We start from the raw sequence: 13,308 nt of genomic DNA on the forward strand, positions 1-13,308 counted from the left end.
TAGAAGCACAACTACCAATTCGAATTTTGAAGTTAAAATTCAAGTACCAAATAATATATTAATATTTGTTTATGATCCAAAATCTTTGTGATTTTATAGAGCTCAATCATACCTAGCCTCAAATAATCAAAAACGGTTTCATTCTCTTTCAAAATCGGATTTCTTCACACATTTTCGAAAACCGTCGAGCTTAAGTGACAGATCAAATCGACGAAATGTGAAGGTTGCTCTCAAAGGGGAACAAATGAACGGTCAGCTACTAAAAGGGAACTCTTCCTACTCTTTGTGCAGTCCAATTTGAAGATCAGAAGATATGGAAATGAGAAGCGGTAAAGAGTTATGCCATACAGCTTTAAACACTCGCTTCTGGTGAGCTCGGATCGACTCTGATGACCTGCACGAATTATACCTAATATCGAAAATGTGAATCTCGGGGTCAGCCAAACCCGATGAGAGGGATAAACCGTCAGGAGACCAAGCTTGATTTATAAGAGCCAAATGAGATTCGCTGCTTTATTGCTTCCACCCAAACGAATGCAGTTCGGCATACATCGATCTAACATCGTACAGCCGGATCTGCCTTTCATGGACCCTGCAAAAAGATACATCACAGTGTCTAAAACTTCAATGGGAAGATAAAAGTTATAAAACTCTTTTGATGACATGTCCCCACAAGTTACACCAAAAGGAAACAATCAAAGGGTATAGTAAAATAGCAATGCCTATGTCCAAAAATTTGACATACACGGGTTCTGGATACAGGTTCTTCACGAAAATAGAGAATCGGAATAACATCAAAATTGCGAGTATAGGAAGAACCTCAAACAATCCAAAGTTGTCACCATACTCAACATACCTATAGATCATATCCTAACTATGCTAGCAAATCTAGGAAAGTGATGTTAAAATATACTTTGGAATCTGCCAGTTAAGGTCCTGTTATATGTTTACTCAGTAGAATCTTGGAACAGACAATACTATTTTGTTACTCAGATTTGGCTATAAGTTCCGGATGCGGGTATGTGTCCAGCCCAGATATCCCAAATGAAGGTTAAGTCTTTTTAATTCAGTTCATCGCTGTTTATCTAAAGGTTTTAATAGAATAGAAACAAACCCGAGCAATTTACTGTCTGTAAAACACCGATATTCAAATAGGTATAGGAGTTAATTTGTCGACAAACATAAAGAAGTTTACTGGTTGCAGAATAGATGTTTCTTACCCGGTTTGGACCATGAATAGACTGAAGTCAGAAGGATTTGGCAGAACACTCATGCATTTGCTTTCCATTTGATGCTTGAAGTCTGCACTTCTTGTAACCACATCAAAACCGATAATTCTTTTATCAGCCCCGGCAGACAGACCAATATATTTTTGCTGCATTCCTGCAACTCCCATGACAGCAGAAGAATGTAGATTCCTATGTAAGGCCTTTGGTTTCCATACGTTCTCATCTCTCTCGCTCCAAAGCACCACCGCATGATCGCTGCCGCCGGTGCCAAAACAGGTTTCTTCCCAGGGCATGAATGCTATGTTGTTTATGATACCTTTAACGTGAGGCTTATCCTCTAAGAAAGTTACATGGGGTCTCTGTCATTGCACATACAAGCAAAATGACAGTCCGACTCTAAGTAAAGATAGGCCCCTACTGCAATGAAGAACAACTGTTTTAAGTAAAAAAATTAAAGGTTATATAGATCTTCCAGAGCCTCCATAAATCAAAGAATATAATTCCAAATGTAACGGCAACAAGATTTTTGTATACACTCGTTTTTTTCCGAGTTCTAATTTATCATTATATTATTATTATTATTATTACTATTATTATTATTATTTTTTATTTTCAGATTACAAATCGGGCCCAACAGAAGTCCAAACCGAATTACAAAGATCCAATAGGCAGCCCAACCAAACTAGGGTTTTGTCCTTTTCTCCTAGCCGCCTGGTCTCTTAGCCATCGGATCAGAGGGCATCCAATGGTCCAGATCAAAGGATGATTAGGGTTTTACCCTAATCATCATCCGCCTCTACGCGCCTAGACCGCCGCCATGCGTCTGATCCCCTTCGCGCTTCAACCACACCGCCTGGTCAAGAGCCTTGCTCGTGACTTCTCACCTTCCCGAGGACTGCCACCGCGACCGAGAAATTCGTCGGTCACCACAAAAGCAGACAAACAAGCCTCGAGGTAAAACATTTTACCCCGTCCTTTGCTTACGTCACCCTGTCATGTAGAGTATTATTTTTGCAAGATTTCACTCTCCTCGGTAATAACACAAAAGCCGAAAGAAGCAAGAAAGAGAAAAAAAATAAAAGCAACCATTAAAGATCTCAAAACCATCAACACAAGAAGAAACAAAAATCAAATATCTACATATGTACACAACCAAAAGGAAACCATCAACAAAAAGACGAAAAAGAAAGGGATTTTCGAGAAAAAACCGAGAGCTCCTTTCAAAAAGAAAAAGGAAAGAAAGAAAGAGGAAGAGAGAAGGAGAAGCTTACCATCTCCCATTTTGCCAAAAGATCCAAACGCCACCGATTTTTCGAAGGTAACCCTTTCGGTTTTTTGTAGATCTAGGACGATAGGGGTGTTTCTAGGTTAAGGGTGTCCGTTTGTGGGTTTAGGAAAGGCTGAACGACATTTTGGGTAGGTTAGTCGAACTCCGACAGCCGTGGGCGACCGCAGAGTGCTCCGACGAGCGGTGGTCGGAGGCTTTTGGTCTCCCCTGACAAGGAAAAGAGGAGAGAGGACAGAGAAAAATGTTTTCCCTTTTTGGGAGAGAAAAAAAAATAAGAAAATGAGTTTGAATGACCATTTTTGGCCTAAGTTCGGGGTTATATACCCCTTTCTGTGCGACGTCATTTTGGGAGGGTAAAGTGCGCGTTTTAGCTCATGGATAAATCCCTCCCTGAGTTCTTTTATCTTTGTAAAATGGCTATTTGGTCACCAAAATGAATGTTCATTTGTTTTAATTTGGATCTCAAGTTTTATTCCGTTTCTATTGTAGTCATTTCTCATATTTGTACATGTTTGGGGTTAATGTTTGATTCGATCCTCAAATTTTAATAATTATTGTTTTAGTCTTGAATGGTGATGGTTTATTTAAGATTCCGGTGTCTAGTTTGTATAATATTTGCAACGGTTACACTAGTCATTGTTGGTTTTGTTGTTTGATCTTTAAAGTTTCTTTTTTTTAGTTACACTTTTGTATGGTTGGTTTGACTTGTGTTATGTTGCGTTTTAACCTCTCTTGTTTGTTGCATGTTATTAGGTAGTTATTAAATATGTCTGGGTTCGATTAATATATGTATATTAATATTTAAAAAAAACAATATTAATAAATATTATTTTGTGCAAATAATTTATGGAGATACGCCTTAACTAACAAGGAATGCATCTCAACCAAATTATTCATACAAAACGGTATGATCCTATTTGAGTAAGTATTAGATGTATAGCAATATTATTTAGTATGGAGAATCTATGAAAATGCTCTTTAACTGACAAGGAAGGTATTTTCGATAATTATTCGTACAAAATAATACCCCTTTTAATTTATATAAAGAAAATTATCTTAATTTAAATGTATATTCAAAGTTGTCAATTTCACAATTCAGATGATATAATCGCTTAGGTACTGATTTTGGGTATTGTGAAGGTGTTAATCTTCCTCATGCGTAATCGACTCCCGAACACTTTTTTCAAAATGAATTTCTTGTTAAACGCATATAATTTTTTATCTTGAAATTATTTTAAAGGATATTTTTAGATATTCGACCTACTAATCTAAAGGTCAATGACGACTTCAAATTTGTTTATTTATGCATTTATTTTGAAACCCGATATTTTTTAAAATTAAATTGTATCACTATCCACCATAACCCTAAAAAAGCTTAAAGACCGTTCTGATAAATTTTAAACAATAAATTATAACCATTACACTTACCCTTTTTTTTTAAAAAGATTTAGTACTGATATCTGAGAATCACCTGCATCTGCATCTGCAGTGTATACAGAAAAGACTGTTTCCGTGTGGGTGCCATGCTATATCTTCTGGTCATCTTCTCGCTCCCGATGATACACAATTTGTGGTACTAAGCAAAGAAGCTGATGACCTGAAGTTCAACACGAGTAAAAAAAAAACAGGAACAAAGCATTAGTACTTGATTGATGTATTTGATATAAAATATGCTCCTCTTAACATCTTTGTCTTCTTTTTAATGTCTTTGTAGTAATTTTCATGATTTTTATTTATACGTTTCTGTCATTAGAATCTATAAAGACTTAAAATTAGGGTAACGGATTAATGTTGTCGTAGTTTAGGTTTTAATCTATTTGATTTTATTCCTTCTCGTAACTTGCTATTGATGACTTCTGTGTATCATTCTCTTCATGTTTTCTCTTTTTAAATTTAGTCGGGTCTTACGTTTCTGTCTATATGCAAAGATTTTTTTTTTACGCAGGGATTTATTTGTAGGGAATACTTCTCATTACAGATGCGCATATGAAGACTGCATAAGAAGACTGTTCAACTATGTATTTATTTATTTATACATACATTGTATTTTATCTTTATTTTTAATTTTCTAATTGTCAGAGGTCTTCCACGGAAGTTGCTCTCAACAAGGAGTTGGGGGCAACCTACTACCCTACCTCCCCTTACCCCATTACATATGGGAATAGAGTTTTGTTGTTGTTGATATAAAATATGCTCCTAAATGCCATCTAAACAGAAGTATTTAAAGTTAATGGACATGCCACCTATGATGATGCCTAAATCATAACCTGCAATGGAAGGAAAAAGGAACAATGATATAAAATAAACATATAATGCATACATGATAGAATTAGAAGATCGATTATACGAAAATTTTGCCTTAACTTACCCTCTACCCAGGATTTTCCACAAGTTGACTAATCCATCCAAAGCACTAGAAAACATAAGACAACATAAAATATAAAGAAACTTAGAATTTGCCAATGCTAAACGATTGAAACTATTAAGCATGTCTTCATTGCGCTACTAAAATAGAAGTTTTCACATGGTCAAAGGCATATCTTTGACTTTCATTATCAAAAGAGCATACCTTGTTACAAAAAGCTGATCATTCACTGGACACACAGAAAGACTTCTCGACTTTCTTTTGTGTTGACTGGGGATTATATTGCTTGAATAGGGGCCAATTAAGGTAGGCGAAGTGTGGCTTTCTACCAAGGTAATCAATTCTTTGCGCTCCTCTTGTTCTATAGAGAAGAGATTTGTAATGTTAAAGTAAAATCCAACATCAAAATAAGTAATCAATCAAGTTAGAGGTGATTGCCTTACCTAACTTCCTTTTAGTCCCTCTTATCTTTAACTTCAACAACCTCCATTTCAATAGAACTTATGTCGGATTCCTCAGCTTTTACTTTCACTGCCCTATTAGAGGCAACAGTTTCTTCGAGAGCAATGGTGGTTTTTGCAACTAACCCTTCTGGTTTTATATTGCTCAACTTTCTTTTGTGTTGACTGGGGATTATATTACTTGAATAGGGGCCAATTAATGTCGGCGATGAACAGCTTTCAACCAAGGTAATCAATTCCTTGTGTTCCTTTTGTTCTATAGGGAAGAAATCTGTAATGTTAATGTAAAATCCAAAATCAAAATAAGTGATCAATCAAGTTAGAGGTGATTGCCTTACCTAACATCCTTTTGGTCCCTCTATATATAACTTCAACAACCTCCATATCAGTAGAACTTCTATCGGATTCCTCAACTTTTACTTTCACTGCCCTATTAGAGGCGGTGATTTCTTCGAGTGCAATGGTGGATTTTGCAACTAACCCTTCTGGTTTTATTGGTTTTGAAAATTTAGGAATTACAGACGGGATTACAAGTTTAGTTCTCAATCGGAGGATTTCAGAATCGCCATCTATATCTTCGGGAGGGACTATTCCCAGCTCTACCTTAACCCTTTTAGTAGCCAAAGAAGCATTAGATGATGACGAGATATGTCGGCCACCTAAGTGAGCCAATTTAGATTGGGAATCTTGCAGCCTCTCCTCTGCTTCAGCAAGCTATGTTCCGAACAAGCAGGAAGAATAAAACAATAAAGGAAAGCACAAAGAATAAATCTAGGAAGTAAACAAACCATAATTGCAACACACTTCTCAACAAGAAGGGGGTATTTTATCAGGATGCATCTGGTTCAATCAGTGACTGGCACGGATTCATAAATATTTTTTTTAGAATGGACACATATGTATTAGTAATAGAGTCAAATAAAATTTCAGAAACGCCATCAGTAAAATAGACAACTAACCTAAATAAATTCGAGTTTCAGTGTATATACATCCGCCACGGGTTCAGTGATAGTTTGCGACTAAACAACCTGATAATCTCATAAACCCCATACAAGATTTAACAAAGAATAAGAGTTCCTATACTCTCAAATGATAAACCCGAAAATCAACAATGGAACATTAAAAGAAAAAATCCAAATATTCAAAATGGAACAATTAAAAGAAACCCAAAAATAGCAGGAAAAGAAACCCAACCAAGACAAGAATGAATGGATGAATGAATAGACGAAGAACCTGAGATTGGTAATAGGAGATACGTTGGCGAAGATGTTGGACTTCTTTGGTGCGGTGCTCTATCAAAGCCACCAATGCTTCTTCTTGCTCAAGTATGCTGTTTTCGTCTTCTTCTTCTTTAACTCTCTTCCAAATCATTGAACCCTCCCCCATTCATCACTTTTTCCTTCTTCTTCTTCTTCACGCCACACCTTCTCGGCTTGCCGTCTTTCTCAATCCAAAAACCTTTCGTTTTCTGTCTTTTAAGTTACATATTAAGGGCGACCAGATATAACACTTTCTGGTTTTTAAAATTTATTTTTGTTTTCCCTCACTTTCTTCTATTAAATATTGAACAAATTACCACATAATTATGGAGATATTTAAATTTAATTTTTCATCTTTTACTTTTATCAATCAAATTAAATGATAACAATTAAGATACATATTCTTAATATAAAAAATTATGATCACTTAATTATAAGAATATTTCAATCTGATTATCAATATTTTATTTTTATCAATTAGATCATTTAAATTATATCAATCAAATTATATACATATATTTTTAAAAATATTTAATTCAGGTTATCACAATGCTTAGTACAACGTTTAGGATAAAATAAATAAACGATCATTAAATTTCAATTATTAAAGTTTCGAAATTTAAAAAAATGATTATAAACTTTTTAAATAGTTATAAAAAATATTAAACTTGTAAAACTTTTATAAAATAACCTTTAAAATTATAACATGTAATGAATATTTTGTAACAATTTGAAAATTTTAATGATCATTTTGTAAGTTTCAAAACTTTAATAACCAAAAAGATATCTTAACATAGTTTAGTGACAATTTATGTACCTTACCCTGACTTTTAAAAATAATTATAGATGATTTTGATGGAAGAGATATATGATAATGTGACGTTAACATCTCATGTAATGCTTTCTCTTCATTTAAAGCTCTTTCACCCACAAAGAATAGCTTCTGCATATTTGGATCTTGAAAATCCATCGCCAATGGTGATAACATGTCGTCAACACACATTTTCGTACTACTAAGATTCAAATTCCTAAAAATAGAATAAAATTTTGTTAGGATTCAAACTCCTAAAAATAGGATAGAGTTCTACTAAGATTTAAATTCTTAAAGATAGGATCCACAAGCACTATAAATAGACATTGTAACTCACCATTGTAACACACGATTTACACACAAAATATAGAAGAAAGCACGGGAAGATACAAAGGCAAAACTATTGTAAAGGATTCGAAAAGGAAATAAAATGTAGAATTTTCTTTTTTTTTTCTTTTGCATGTTCACGTTATTTTTTTTGAGATTTAGTTCGAATAACCCAAAACGTGGGTTGCGTCGATGACCAAAATGGGTGGGGTTTCGAAGTTTCGAACCTAGATCTACCCCGAGGCTTATTTTTAAAAACCAGTTTGATTTTCGGTTAAATTAGGGGAAGAGCTTTTTAAAAATCTATATTAATCCCTTTATTTATTATATGGATATTTTTTTCATTTATTTTTATTATTCATGTTATTATTATTATATATATATATATTAAATTATTTTCATTTATTTTTTTACTATATTTTATTATATATATATATATATATATATATATATATATATATATATTTCTTTAATATTTTACTTATAAATCTAATATTACTATATATAATTATTACTTTACTATTTTTTTCTTATCTTATCATACTTATTTATTTTATTTATTTTATTTTTTCCCTTGTATCTTATTTGTTTTCTTTACCTTGTTTATCTAACACATTTTTCGATTTTTTTAAAGAATATTTTCAAATCAATCAAGGGTAAGTAATTAGGATCGAAACTTTACCTTTTAATTTAACTTGTTATTTTTCTTAATTAAGACAACTGGAAATTACGTAGTACCGAAAGGGCGGTTCAAGGGTGCTAATCCTTCCTTGACCGTAACCGACTCCCGAGCCCGACATATTTCTGGTAAGACGCAGATCAGGTAAGAAATAGGGTATCCGATCAACCCATTTATTTTTAAATAAATGATCGGTGGCGACTCCAATCCACATTTTTTTAAGTCGAAGCCCAATCCCGGGCACAACCGAAAGACGGTTGCGACAGCTTGGCGACTCCGCTGGGGACAGTAAGTGAGTCAGGCTAAGGTAATTTCCAATTGTCTTTTTAACGAAAAGGGTAAGTTTAAATTTTAAGGTAATATTTCGATCCTTTTTACTTACTTTTGATTATTTTCGAGTAAATAGTTGGACTAATCATTTTTTTATGATTTCAGCCTTCAAAGTTTTCTTTTTTTCATCTAAAGGCTCTATACCCGAGCTCCGAACCCGTTTTAAGTGGGGGTGAAAGCGACGCCTTCGTGTTAATTTATTCATCGTATGGGCCTAGCAAGTAACCTTCGGGATTCATATACCTTATGCCTTCGTGTGAATTTATTCTCCGTATGGGCATAAGGGAATGTGTCCTCTCGAGTTTAACTTAGTCCACACAAGCCTGTGATGGGTTTAGGACTAAGGGTCTGGTAAGCCCAAGGGGGCACCAGCAAGGAGAACTCGGCTACCTTTTTTTTAGAACCTAAACCCGGAGACTACAAGGAGTTAGGGCCCACCCCAAGACCTCATTTCAAACCCTAGGATACCAGAATTATTTACTGCTTTACTTTCTGTTCAAAGCATGTGAACTAGAAATTTATGCGGTTAGGACTTGTTCAAAACCAACTTACGGGATAGAGATCATATCCGGGTAGGAATAATAAGCATGAGGGGTAGATATCATGTGGGGTAGGATTTTTCATTTATATTATTTTGATTTACCTCACTAACTCTTTTTGTTTTTGTTCTCTTTTATTTTGTTTTCATCACCTGCATCATTTAAAAGAGGTGTTGATCCACCAAAAATGTGTTTGTTACACAAAATAATCTGAATTAATGGACAAAGGTGTTGTAATACAAGAGACTAAGAACCCCGAGGTACGACTATGGTCCGAGAAGACTCAGAAAGAAAAGAGAGACAACCTTCAAGAAAGCTATGTGTCAGAGCTGGTTAGGTACGCATCTATCAGCCTAAAACAGAACAATGTGCAGGAGCTTCGAGATATCTGGGACAGTTGGAAGAATGATCGGAAACAGAAGTTCAGCCAACGGTACGGTGACATTGCACTTTTACTTCACGTTAGGATTGATGAGCCCTTGATTAGAGCCATGGTCCAATTCTGGAACCCGGGATACAATTGTTTCACTTTTAACTGGGAGGACATGGTACCTACTATCGAAGAATACATAACACTGCTACACTGTGAAAACATCAAACTAGGGCGAGTCTACGTTAAGCACACCAAAAGTCAGCCTTTCAAGAGTACATTGGCCAGAGACGCAACCATCCGAGATTTCCTAGATCAAGTACAGAAGGCAGCCCGCCATCTTCATGGCCTGGAAAGGGAAGCCGGAGTGGTTCGACAAGGTATTCAACCAGTAACGGATGAAGGCAGAAGACTTGTCAATCTACTAGAAGCTATTCAGGGTTTAGAGGATTTAATCCGAGTGTACCTTTGATTGTTTTTATGTCTCTTACAAGATAAGATATTTTTGTCTGAATAAAGATTATTTATAATAATGAACACTTTTTCTGGATCAGTGCCTCTAAGCTGCATACATCATGCATTGCATATTTTGCATTCTATATCTCATGTTTATTTCTATATTTTCCATGTTTTTACATTCGTATTAACAAACAGAACATGTCTCAGAAAGCGAAAGAGAAAACAGCAAGTCTACCACTACAGACATTAAATACGCATCATCCGCATAACACCCGCTTGAAAAAGAAAAAAACAAATGGAGGCCAGAATGGCTCAAATCGAGGAGAACATGGCAAAATTGCAGAAAGAACTTGAAGATAAGATAAACCAGATTAGTCTGAGTACTCTGAATACAATCATGAAGAACCAAGAATATTTGGTTGATCAAATCGTTGCCAAGTTAGTTGGCTTACAACAGACCAGTGCGCTTGGGGCAGGTTTACCGGAAGGGGTAACTATACCACCTACCCCACAAGGGGTTGTCTCACCTGAAATCTTACTCAGATTACAAGAGGACTCATATGCTATCAAGGGGAAAGCTATATCTAGTGCAAATATACAAGCTTCCGCGACCAACACACATCCGGAAGACTATCATGTCCCGGATTTTGACGAGGAGGATAAAGAAAAGAAGATGGAAAAGAAGATCAAGATGTTAGAAGATCAAATGAAGATGGTCCAAGGAGACCATGATGATTATGGAGTGGATGCAATGGAGCTGAGCCTAGTTCCAGATTTGGTGCTTCCACCAAAGTTTAAAGTTCCTGAGTTTGAGAAGTTCGACGGGAACAGCTGCCCTTCAGCCCATATCACTATGTTCTGTCGGAAGATAACAGGATATGTAGGGAATGACCAACTCCCGATCCACTGTTTCCAGGAGAACATGTCCTGTTCAGCTATCCGGTGGTACAACCAGCTCAGCCGAACTCATATCAAGACATGGAAAGACTTAGCCAAATCTTTCTTGGAACAATACAAGCATATCATCGATATGAGACTAGACCGAGTTATGCTACAAAGCCTGGAGAAAAAGCACAATGAAAGTTTCCGACAATACGCACAGCGTTGGAGGGATTTGCCTGTCCAAGTTCATCCACCCTTGGATGAAAATGAAACTAAAAAGTTGTTTTTACAGACCCTGAAGGCACCTTATTTCGGGCGCCTGGTGGCAATTACATCGGGAACTTTCTCATATCTAGTTATGGCTGGTAAGATGATCGAGCCAGCTATAAAACAAGGAAAAATTGAGGGAGATATCAACAATGTCAGTACCTACAACGCCAACAAAGGTGTTACGGTCTCAAGTCCAAAAACTGTTGCAGTTGTATCGTCTAGTAATTCTAAACAAACTTAGAGAGGACCGAGGAAAAAAAAGATTTGCATCAGTCCAATCCCAATGACATATGAGGAGTTACTCCCAACGCTAGTTGAGAAAAATCTTGTGACTCTAGTTCAATCCAAACCTAGAGAGGCCCCATATCCTGAAGGTCATGATATTAACGCCGTATGCAGCTATCATATTGGGAGCTCAGGGTACACCACTGAGAATTGTGGGCCATTGAAACGTAAGGTCCAAGATCTGATCGATTCAGGGGCATTCACTTTCAATATGTAATGGGGCATTCTGATCGAGAGTCATATGGGCCATCCATTAGGAATTTTGTTGCATTATCAAGTATATCATCTTGTTTGAACTTGTTTTTCTTTCGTACTTCTTATGCGTGAACATTTTTAAGTCACTTGACGTTTAAACATTTTAAATAAAATGCTTCCTTCTTAGGAGATGAGCAAATTTTAATCTTGAATTCCTTAAATATCACCTCAATTAAAAACTGTTTAATAATTGAGGTTGTAAATCTTTGACAAATGACAAGATTGAACCCTGCAAAACAAAGACCCCTTGGTCCTAATTTAAAAGATACATCAGACTACATATTTTTCTCTTACCGAGCTAAGTTTTCTCTTCTCATGAAGAGTCCATCCAAGGTTTGGTATTCAGACACGTATTAACAGCGAACAAAATAGGGCAACTAGCACATGAGATTGCAAAACTAATTGGTTTATACCCTTGTTTATGATGTTCAGTGATGATAATGATCTTCACAGATGGAATAGTCGAGTAAGCAAATCTAGTTTAGGTAAGTTGTTTGGAAATTGAACTCTAAAGATGAGATCCCTTGACTTTCAAAAACACCTAGACTATAACAGGTTCTTCTTGACAATCTTAAGAAATTAAATCCGTAAAGCTGAGCTATTCCACTAAGGCAATGGTTATAGAGGAAACTCGAAAGCCCTGGCTTTATGAATAGATTATGTTCAAACTATGACACTGCTCGGACACTTGGCAATTCGGTGTTTGCTCCACTGCTTTTGTCAGGCCAAAGACTTTGTGATGAGATGAACCCTTCAGTGATTTGTCCCTCTAAAGCTGAGCTATTCCACTAAGGCAGTTGGTTATAGAGGAAACTCGAAAGCCCTGGCTTTATGAATAGATTATGTTCAAACTATGACACTGCTCGGACACTTGGCAATTCAGTGTTTGCTCCACTGCTTTGTCAGGCCAAAGACTTTGTGATGAGACGAACCCTTCAGTGATTTGTCCCTCTAAAGCTGAGCTATTCCACTAAGGCAATTGGTTATAGAGGAAACTCGAAAGCCCTGGCTTTATGAATAGATTACATTCAAATCATGACATTGCTCGGACACTTGGCAATTCGGTGTTTTCTCCACTGCTTTTGTCAGGTCAAAGACTTTGTGATGAGATGAACCCTTCAGTTAAACCTGATAAAAGTGATTATAAGCTGTCCCTCTAAAGCAATTGGTTGAACGCCCCGACTTTATGGATTCGGCTAGCCAGACAATGGCAAAATAAATCAAATTTATCTAAAAAGAAATTTTTGGTAATAATAGACTAAGGCAGTTGAGAAACACCTGTTATAGTCAAATTCACACGAGCACTCAAGAATTTCATTTTTTAGACCGATATTTCTGCACTACCTTTGTTAGAAGAGCTTACGAAACTTGAACAAATGGAAGATTTCAGAGAACTGAAACAGAAGTGTTCTGAAAGGTCTAGTCATTGATTATGCTAGTTGTGTCATTTTGTTCGCCTCTGATCAAAATACCAAATCAAGAAAGAGGGGCATGCCATG

The 13,308-nt window shown here is 36.0% G+C and overlaps 1 pseudogene; it reads right to left on the reverse strand.

The window, feature by feature from the left end:
- Window positions 1–276: 276 nt before the first annotated feature.
- Window positions 277–6,729, reverse strand: LOC120172202 (annotated as a pseudogene).
- Window positions 6,730–13,308: the final 6,579 nt, after the last annotated feature.

Source organism: Hibiscus syriacus, unplaced genomic scaffold (assembly GCF_006381635.1).
Source record: "Hibiscus syriacus cultivar Baekdansim isolate YM2019G1 unplaced genomic scaffold, ASM638163v2 tig00111847_pilon, whole genome shotgun sequence".
Taxonomy (NCBI): Eukaryota; Viridiplantae; Streptophyta; class Magnoliopsida; order Malvales; family Malvaceae; genus Hibiscus; species Hibiscus syriacus.